The sequence below is a fragment of the Acinonyx jubatus genome, chromosome B1 (genome assembly GCF_027475565.1).
Source record: "Acinonyx jubatus isolate Ajub_Pintada_27869175 chromosome B1, VMU_Ajub_asm_v1.0, whole genome shotgun sequence".
Lineage (NCBI taxonomy): Eukaryota > Metazoa > Chordata > Mammalia > Carnivora > Felidae > Acinonyx > Acinonyx jubatus.
The window spans coordinates 52,350,246-52,358,927 of NC_069382.1; the positions used below are offsets into that span (position 1 = coordinate 52,350,246).

The 8,682-nt window shown below is 37.2% G+C and overlaps 1 protein-coding gene across 4 annotated transcripts in view; it reads right to left on the reverse strand.

Moving 5' to 3' along the window:
- The window catches only part of ADAM29 (ADAM metallopeptidase domain 29), a 76,084-nt gene extending 69,157 nt beyond the window's left edge, over positions 1-6,927 (reverse strand). For 2 of the 4 annotated variants that reach the window (XM_015073160.3, XM_053216699.1), the window contains exon 1: positions 6,558-6,678. The gene's annotated coding sequence lies outside the window, so the exon portion shown is untranslated. Of the gene's footprint in view, positions 1-6,557 lie in introns of all 4 variants that reach the window. The other 2 variants (XR_008296026.1, XM_027069285.2) reach the window with 2 other exon arrangements.
- Between the last annotated feature and the right edge of the window lie 1,755 nt (positions 6,928-8,682).

Consider the following 8,682-nt stretch of genomic DNA (forward strand, 5'->3'; position numbering starts at 1 on the left):
GATGAAGAAGGGCATTATATAATAATTACAGCTCTATCCATCAGGAAGAGCTAACAATTATAAAAGTCTATGTGCCAAATATGGGAGCACCCAAATATATAAAACAATAGCTCACAAACATAAGCAACCTTATTGATAAGAATGTGGTAATTGCAGGGGACTTTAATATTCCACTTACAACAATAGACAGATCATCTAGACACAGGATCAATAAAGAAACAAGGACCCTGAATGATAACATTAGATCAGATGGACTTGACATATATTTAGAACTCTGCATCCCAAAGCAACAGAATATACTTTCTTCTTGAGTGCACATGCAACATTCTCCAAGAGACATCACATACTGGGTCACAAAACAGCCCTTCACAAGTATAAAGGAGATCATACCATGCACACTTTCAGACCACAATGCTATGAAGCTTGAAATCAACCACAGGGAAAAGTCTGGAAAACCTCCAAAAGCATGGAGGTTAAAGAACACCCTTCTAAGAATGAATGGGTCAACCGTGTAATTAGAGAAGAAATTAAAAAATATATGGAAACAAATGAAAATGAAAATACAACCATCCAAACGCTTTGGGATGCAGTGAAGGAAGACCTGAGAGGAAAATACTTTGCAATCCAGGCCCATCTCAAGAAACAAGAAAAATCCCAAATACAAAATCTAACAGCACACCTAAAGGAAATAGAAGCAGAACAGCAAAGACAGCCTAAACCCAGCGGAAGAAGAGAAATAGTAAAGATCAGAGCAGAAATAAACAACATAGAATCTAAAAACACTGTAGAGCAGATCAATGAAACCAAGAGATGGTTTTTGAAAAACAAAATTGATAAACCTCTAGCCAGGCTTCTCAAAAAGAAAAGGGAGATGACCCAAATAGATAAAATCATGAATGAGAATGGAATTATGACAACCAATCCCTCAGAAATACAAGCAATTATCAGGGAATATTATGAAAAGTTATATACCAACAAACTGGACAACCTGGAAGAAATGGACAAATTCCTAAGCACCCACACGCTTCCAAAACTCAAACAAGAAGAAACAGAAAACTTGAACAGACCCATAACCAGCAAGATATTGAATCAGTTATCAAAAATCTCTCAACAAATAAGAGTCCAGGACCAGATCACTTCCCAGGGGAACTCTACCAGACATTTATAGCAGAGATAATACCTATACTTCTCAAGCTATTCCAAAAAATAGAAAGGGAAGGACAACTTCCAGACTCATTCTATGAAGTCAGCATTACTTTGATTCCCAAACCAGACAGAGACCCAGCAAAAAAAGAGAACTACAGGTCAATATCCCTGATGAATATGGATGCAAAAATTCTCAATAAGATACTAGCAAATCAAATTCACAGCATACAAAAAGAATTGTTCATCATGATAAAGTGGGATTCATTCCTGGGCTGCAGGGCTGGTTCAACATTAGCAAATCAATCAATGTGATACATCACATTAATAAAAGAAAAGAACAGAACCATATGATCCTGTCAATCGATGCAGAAAAAGCATTTGACAAAAATTCAGCATCCTTTGTTAATAAAAACCCTCAAGAAAGTCGGGATAGAAGGAACATACTTAAACATCATAAAAGCCATTCATGAAAAGCCCACAGCCAATATCATTCTCAATGGGGAAAAACTGAGAGCTTTCCCCCTGAATCAGGAACACAACAGGGATGTCCACTCTCACCGCTGTTGTTTAACATAGTGTTGGAAGTTCTAGCATCAGCAATCAGACAACAAAAGGAAATCAAAGGCATCAAAATTGGCAAAGATGAAGTCAAGCTTTCACACTTTACAGATGACATAATATTATACATGGAAAATCCGGTAGACTTCACCAAAAGTCTGTTAGAACTGATACATAAATTCAGCAAAGTCGCAGGATACAAAATTAATGTATAGAAATCAGTTGCATTCTTATACACTAATAATGAAGCAACAGAAAGACAAATAAAGAAACTGATCCCATTCACAATTGCACCAAGAAGCATAAAATACCTAGGAATAAATCTAACCAAAGATGTAAAAGATCTGTGTGCTGAAAACTATAAAAAGCTTATGAAGGAAATTGAAGAAGACATAAAGAAATGGAAAAACATTCCATGCTCATGGATTGGAAGAATAAATATTGTTAAAATGTCAATACTACCCAAAGCTATCTACACATTCAATGCAATCCCAATCAAAATTGCACCAGCATTCTTCTCGAAGCTAGAGCAAGCAATCGTAAAATTTGTATGGAACCACAAAAGACCCCAAATGGCCAAAGTAATATTAAAGAAGAAGACCAAAGCGGGAGGCATCACAATCCCAGACTTTAGCCTCTACTACAAAGCTGTAATCATCAAGACAGCATGGTATTGGCACAAAAACAGACATATAGAACAATGGAATAAAATAGAAACCCCAGAACTAGACCCACAAACATATGGCCAACTAATCTTTGACAAAGCAGGAAAGAACATCCAATGGAAAAAAGACAGTCTCTTTAACAAATGGTGCTGGGAGAACTGGACAGCAACATGCAGAAGATTGAAACTAGACCACTTTCTTACATCATTCACAAAATTAAACTCAAAATGGATAAAGGACCTGAATGTGAGACAGGAAACCATCAAAACCCTAGAGGAGAAAGCAGGAAAGACCTCTCTGCCCTCAGCTACAGCAATTTCTTACTTGACACATCTCCAAAGGCAAGGGAATTAAAAGCAAAAATGAGCTATTGGGACCTCATGAAGATAAAAAGCTTCTGCACAGCAAAGGAAACAATCAACAAAACTAAAAGGCAACCAACGGAATGGGAAAAGATATTTGCAAATGACATATCGGACAAAGGGCTAGTATCCAAAATCTATAAAGAACTCACCAAACTTCACACCTGAAAAACAAATAACCCAGTGAAGAAATGGGCAGAAAACATGAATAGACACTTCTCTAAAGAAGACATCCGGATGGCCAACAGGCACATGAAAAGATGTTCAATGTCACTCTTCATCAGGGAAATACAAATTAAAACCACACTGAGATACCACCTTACGCCAATCAGAGTGGCTAAAATGAACAAATCAGGAGACTATAGATGCTAGAGAGGATATGGAGAAACAGGAACCCTCTTGCACTGTTGGTGGGAATGCAAACTGGTGCAGCCGCTCTGGAAAACAGTGTGGAGGTTCCTCAAAAAATTAAAAAATAGATCTACCCTGTGACCCAGCAATAGCACTGCTAGGAATTTACCCAAGGGATACAGGAGTGCTGATGCATAGGGGCACTTGTACCCCAATGTTTATAGCAGCACTTTCAACAATAGGCAAACTATGGGAAGAACCTAAATGTCCATCAACTGATGAATGGATAAAGAAATTGTGGTTTATATACACAATGGAATACTACTTTGTAGCAACATGGATGGAACTGGAGTGTTATGCTAAGTGAAATAAGTCATACAGAGAAAGACAGATACCATACGTTTTCACTCCTATGTGGATCCTGAGAAACTTAACAGAAGACCATGGGGGAGGGGAAGGAAAAAAAAACCAGGGAGGCAGGGAGCCAAATCATAAGAGACTCTTAGAAACTGAGAATAAACTGAGGGTTGATGGAGGTGGGAGGGAGGGGGAAGTGGGTGATGGGCATTGAGGAGGGCACCTGTTGGGATGAGCACTGGGTATTGTATGGAAACCAATTTGGCAATAAATTTCATTTAAAAAATAATAAATAAATAAAAATAAATAAATAAAAATAAGTAAAATAAAGTAAAATAAAATAAAATAAAAATGCCAGAGAAACCTCTAGGCATGCAAGCACTATAGTCTTCTCCTAAAATTACATATATTCACTCTCAAAAGTCAGTATTATATCTAAAATGGGTCTATTCTGAACTACTGCTTCTGTCCAATTAAGTAATAATTTTGGCCAAGAGTTGGTGGCATTGTCTAGCTCTCCCTGTCTAGTCTCTGAACCACAGCATGTAGAATCCACCCTATTTCAGGTTCTTTTATTTAAAAATGAAGTGAATAGGCTTGAACAGAAAACAAAAATCCAGAATTTCCTTTAAGTGGTTAGGATTTGCTTCCTAAAATTAAGGTCTAGTTTATCTTGTTTATTTTATTATTATTTTTTTTGAAAGAGAGAGTGAGAGACAAAGTGCAAGCAGAAGAGGGGCAGAGATGGAGGGAGACGCAGATTCCGAAGCAGGCTCCAGGCTCTGACTGTCAGCACAGAGCCCAACGAGGAGCTCAAACTCACTATGAGATCATGACCTGAACCGAAGTCAGACCCTAAACCAACTGAGGCACCCAGGCACACCTAGTTTATCTCATTCTTGAATTCATTTAACTCTTCTTTTGAGAGTTAAAAGTGATGGGAGAAAATGGATGATGTCCCCAGCTACTAATCTTAAGGTAGATAACCATTTAACAAAGTAACACATACTTGTCTAGCTTTTTGGATAATAGCCAGTAAGTTTTTGTACTGCCAACTGAATATCAATTATTGGGGACCACCCAATGATCTGTTTTTGGTTAAAATTTCCTCACAGGTTTGTCAACAGTATCGTACATTTTTGGCATCACTCATCAACAATAGGCAATGAAGTCTGTTTCTTCACTAATGTTGATTGAGTACAGTGAGCAATTTGTCCTAAATGCGTGGGTAGTGACATGTAAAATTTTTTCAAGATTTCATTTGAGGTCACAAGCAGCCATTAACAAATGTCTTTTTGTAACTCTGGAACAAAAGGATGGCAGTGTATAATATTTTATAATATTCTTTTTGAATTTCTGCATTGATGTGTGTGTGTGTGTGAGAGAGAGAGAGAGAGAGAGAGAGAGAGAGAGAAAGAGAGAGAGAGAGAGGGAGAGAGAGAGAGAAGTGAGATTTTGGTGAGGACAGGCTGTTTGGCATAATGATCAACCAGGGCATTTTCTTTTGCTTTAATATCTTTTTGAAGGGACTTCTATCTTGAAAATAGCCAGTTTATTGAAAACCATTAGAGCTATTAAATGCCTACAATTTGCTGACCATTCTAAATTAGGATCCTTTCTTAGGTTAAGCACTTTTATTTTCTCTAAAGCTTTCTGAAATGATAAACCATCCCAAAATTTTTTCTACTATTGTGTACATATAAATCCTCTTCTTTTTACCTAGCCAGGAAGCTATTGGGACCACAACAAATTCTGTCACTTGGGCATATTTTTGCCTCTGGGAAGTAGTCATATTCTAGTGGTGAACTGAGATCTGTTACAATGTATCCTGCCTGATATTTTCTGGTTTTCATCTTAAGATTTAATTAACAAACACGATTAAATCTAGATGTCTAGGGATATTGTAATAAACTTTTTAATGGGTGTTTTAATAAATCTATTAGATACTTAAGAAACAGTGTTTAAGGAGTCATAAGCTTCCCTTCTTCTTTGGAAGAAGAGAAGTAGGATGTAGAGCTGCCAGTGGGTAGTAGCAGCTTTTAAAAGCAGAGGACCTCAATGCGAAAACCACAAGGAACTAAATTCTGTCAATAACCTAATGAGCTGGGAGGAGCACCTCAAGCTTCAGAAGAGAACTGTAATGTGGCTAATGTCTTGATTTCAGTTCTCAAAGTCATGAGCAAAGGGCCCATCTAGCCTTGTCTGGACTTCTGACCCATGGGCATTGTGACATATGTGTATGTTGATTTAAGCACCTACATTTGTGCTAATTCGTTGTGCAGCAATAGGAAATGAACACCCTTGGAACACATTGCCTTCCAGTGAGACTTAGGAATCATCTGTGTGATCTCTTAGTTATAAACCTAGGAAATTTCTGACGTGTTACAATTTTTCAGGAGTGAGAAATATCTCTCTTTGGGATAAATTATGTTCCAAAGAATAAACTTTAACAAAATACTAACTTCTCTTCAGAAAGTGTATAGCCTACTAGAGATAAAACAATAAATAGATAGATAGAATTGGTTCCAGAGCTTGAGTGAATTTTAGAGTACAACAAAAGATAATTGATACATGAGATAAAAAATAAAATATTGGAAATACTCTTGAAATCCTCGTTGAGGACTTTGGCTTTCCCAGGAGGAAGGAAAGAAATGACTCTTTGACTAAAAAAACGATGCTAAAAGAACAGAAAACAGACTTATAGCTATGAAATATGCAGCCTTATGGTACACTAAAGATAAGGGAATATTTGGATTTGGTACTATAGGTAAGTAGGAAATGATTATTACATTTATACTGCTGAGATTCTGAATAAATATATATCTCTGACCTTTGGATTTTTTTACCCCAGACAATACAAGCATTATAAGGAAAAGTACAAGGTATCCAATGACTAATCTCTCTATTAGATTTTCATTGCATCGATTTTGGTGCTCTTTTGTTTCTGGTGTTAGAGGGAAGGATGCAAGTAGATGTTAGCAGGGTTTGGTCTGAATATTTGGTTCAGTCCAAATACGTTGGAAAACCAGCATAATTTATGCCCAGAAATATGATTACTCCTTAGACTTTCAACTTCCATTAAGAATACAAGTAAATCAATGTTTAAATTATCTATGACCTGATTATGAGAGTCCTCAGGAATGTTCAGGAGTAGGCCATCAGGAGAGCATCTGTTTTACAGTAAATCCCCTACACCACCCTGTTTAGTTAGTGGATGTGATGTCACAAAGGAGGAAAGAATGTTTCTCAGTTAAAGGTCTGATGGTAACAGTTGGGCTGGGACATACAAAATGTTTGATGGTTATTACAGGTACCCAGCATATGATAGTTGCTGGCTCCCAGGGAGAAGTTGAGTAAGAGTGTTAGGATAGATGCCAGGTGTCATAGGGCATATCAATCAAAAACTTTCAAGATTTCCTTAACTACTTAGAGAAATTGGACCCTATGAGGTAAAAGTGGTCACTTGATTTCCCCTTGGAGAAACTTCATTAATTCCCGCCTCCCCCCCTTTATTTTTGTCCCTGTTATTTCTGAGCTAACAGAGTGCAATTATTTATCTAATACTCTTTCTGTTCAAAGTACATATAATTGATGAATTAAAGAGTCTGCAAGAAAGATTTTTAAGGACAGCCTTCTGCCTTTGCTAAGTAGGATTTAATAGTTTCACTGTCAATTCTAGCTTTGCTCTTTTCCTACATGAAATTTCACATTTATTCTCCACTCTGTGCTGCTCAGCCGAACAGATCTCTCACATCTTTCCTAAATATATTCCACTTTTATTTTTACTCAAATCTTGTTAGTGTGGTGGTCAGGAGCTAGAGAGGTGGGGGTCATTCTCTGAAGTTCTGGTTAAGCTGCAATTCTAGTTAGGTACTCTATAAACACAAGTCCCAGATGTGAGGCCTTCACAAAGGTCCATGCCCCTCCTCCAGAGCTAATGTTGGGCTGAGTATGTGTTTTGTCCTTGGGTAAGGGCCTTATTCTCTCACAACTGCATTGGGTTCCCATAAGGAAACAGAGAAGATGAGAATAGGTGACCATTAGTCAGTGCATGCTTTTTCACTCCCCAGACAGCACCATCAGGGAAGCTTTCTTAAGAAAAAACAAAAATATATATATCTCATCTCCAATCATCTCTGTATGTATCTGGTGGGGTGTGTGGAGGAAAAGCTTATAAAGGCGTGTGAACATATTTGTCCCATGTGGCTTACAGCTTTCATGCTCACCCGCACTCGGATGTTAACAATCAGTTAAAATCTTCTAGATGATCCTTTTTACCAGCTTACGCTCCGTTCAATATTTTATGTCTCAAGTAAGCAAATTCCTGGATCTTGTTTCTCCCTGAGAATGCTTCCAACATTCCTGATTTTATTTTAATTTTTTTCCCTTTGCAGCTTTCATTATCTGATGGGAACATTGTGAACTTGCAGTTTTTCAAGGTGTTTTTCTTATTGTAAAGTAAGAGGGAACACTATCCAATTCTCCACATTTCCGATATGACATCAGAACCCAGGAGCTGTTTTTGTATGCAGTTTTCCTACCATTTTGGTTGAAGTAAATCTAAAGTGTTTTTCAGTACTGTGTCTTTTTTTTTTAAGTTTACTTATTTATTTTGAGAGAGAGAGGGAAGGAGAGAGAGCATGAGTAATGGCAAAGGGGCAGACAGAGAATCCCAAGTAGGCTCCATGAGCCTGATGCAAGGCTCCATCACACGAACCATGAGATCATGACCTGAGCAGAAAACAAGAGCCAAAGGCTTAACAGACTGAGCCATCCAGGCACCCCTCCAATCCTGTGTCTTAAACAAAGCCATTTTCTCTGGAAATTCCTTGACCACCAGCTGTGTAAGAGAGTTGGGTGATGTAATAAATCATAGAGTTAATTAGAAAATAAAGCTAAATGCTAAGCTCCTATTTCCATTTTTGCATAATTATTGTAATCAGTTTTTATGAACAAAATGCTTATAAGTCAAAACAATAACTCGTGTGTCTTTTATTATATGACTCACAACGCTAATTTCAAAAGCAATTGCTTTGTTTAGATGGAACTAGCAATAATAATTTTATGCTTTAATTCTGTGGTTCATGTTTGGTTGTGGATAATTTGTCAACAGTGGTCCTATTATGAGAATATCTGGCCATATAATAAATCAACTTTTAAAATTAATAGCACTATAAAACTAAGAGTTTGACTAAGATCCTAACCTCAATAATATATATTCATATCAGAAAGGAAAATGCCAT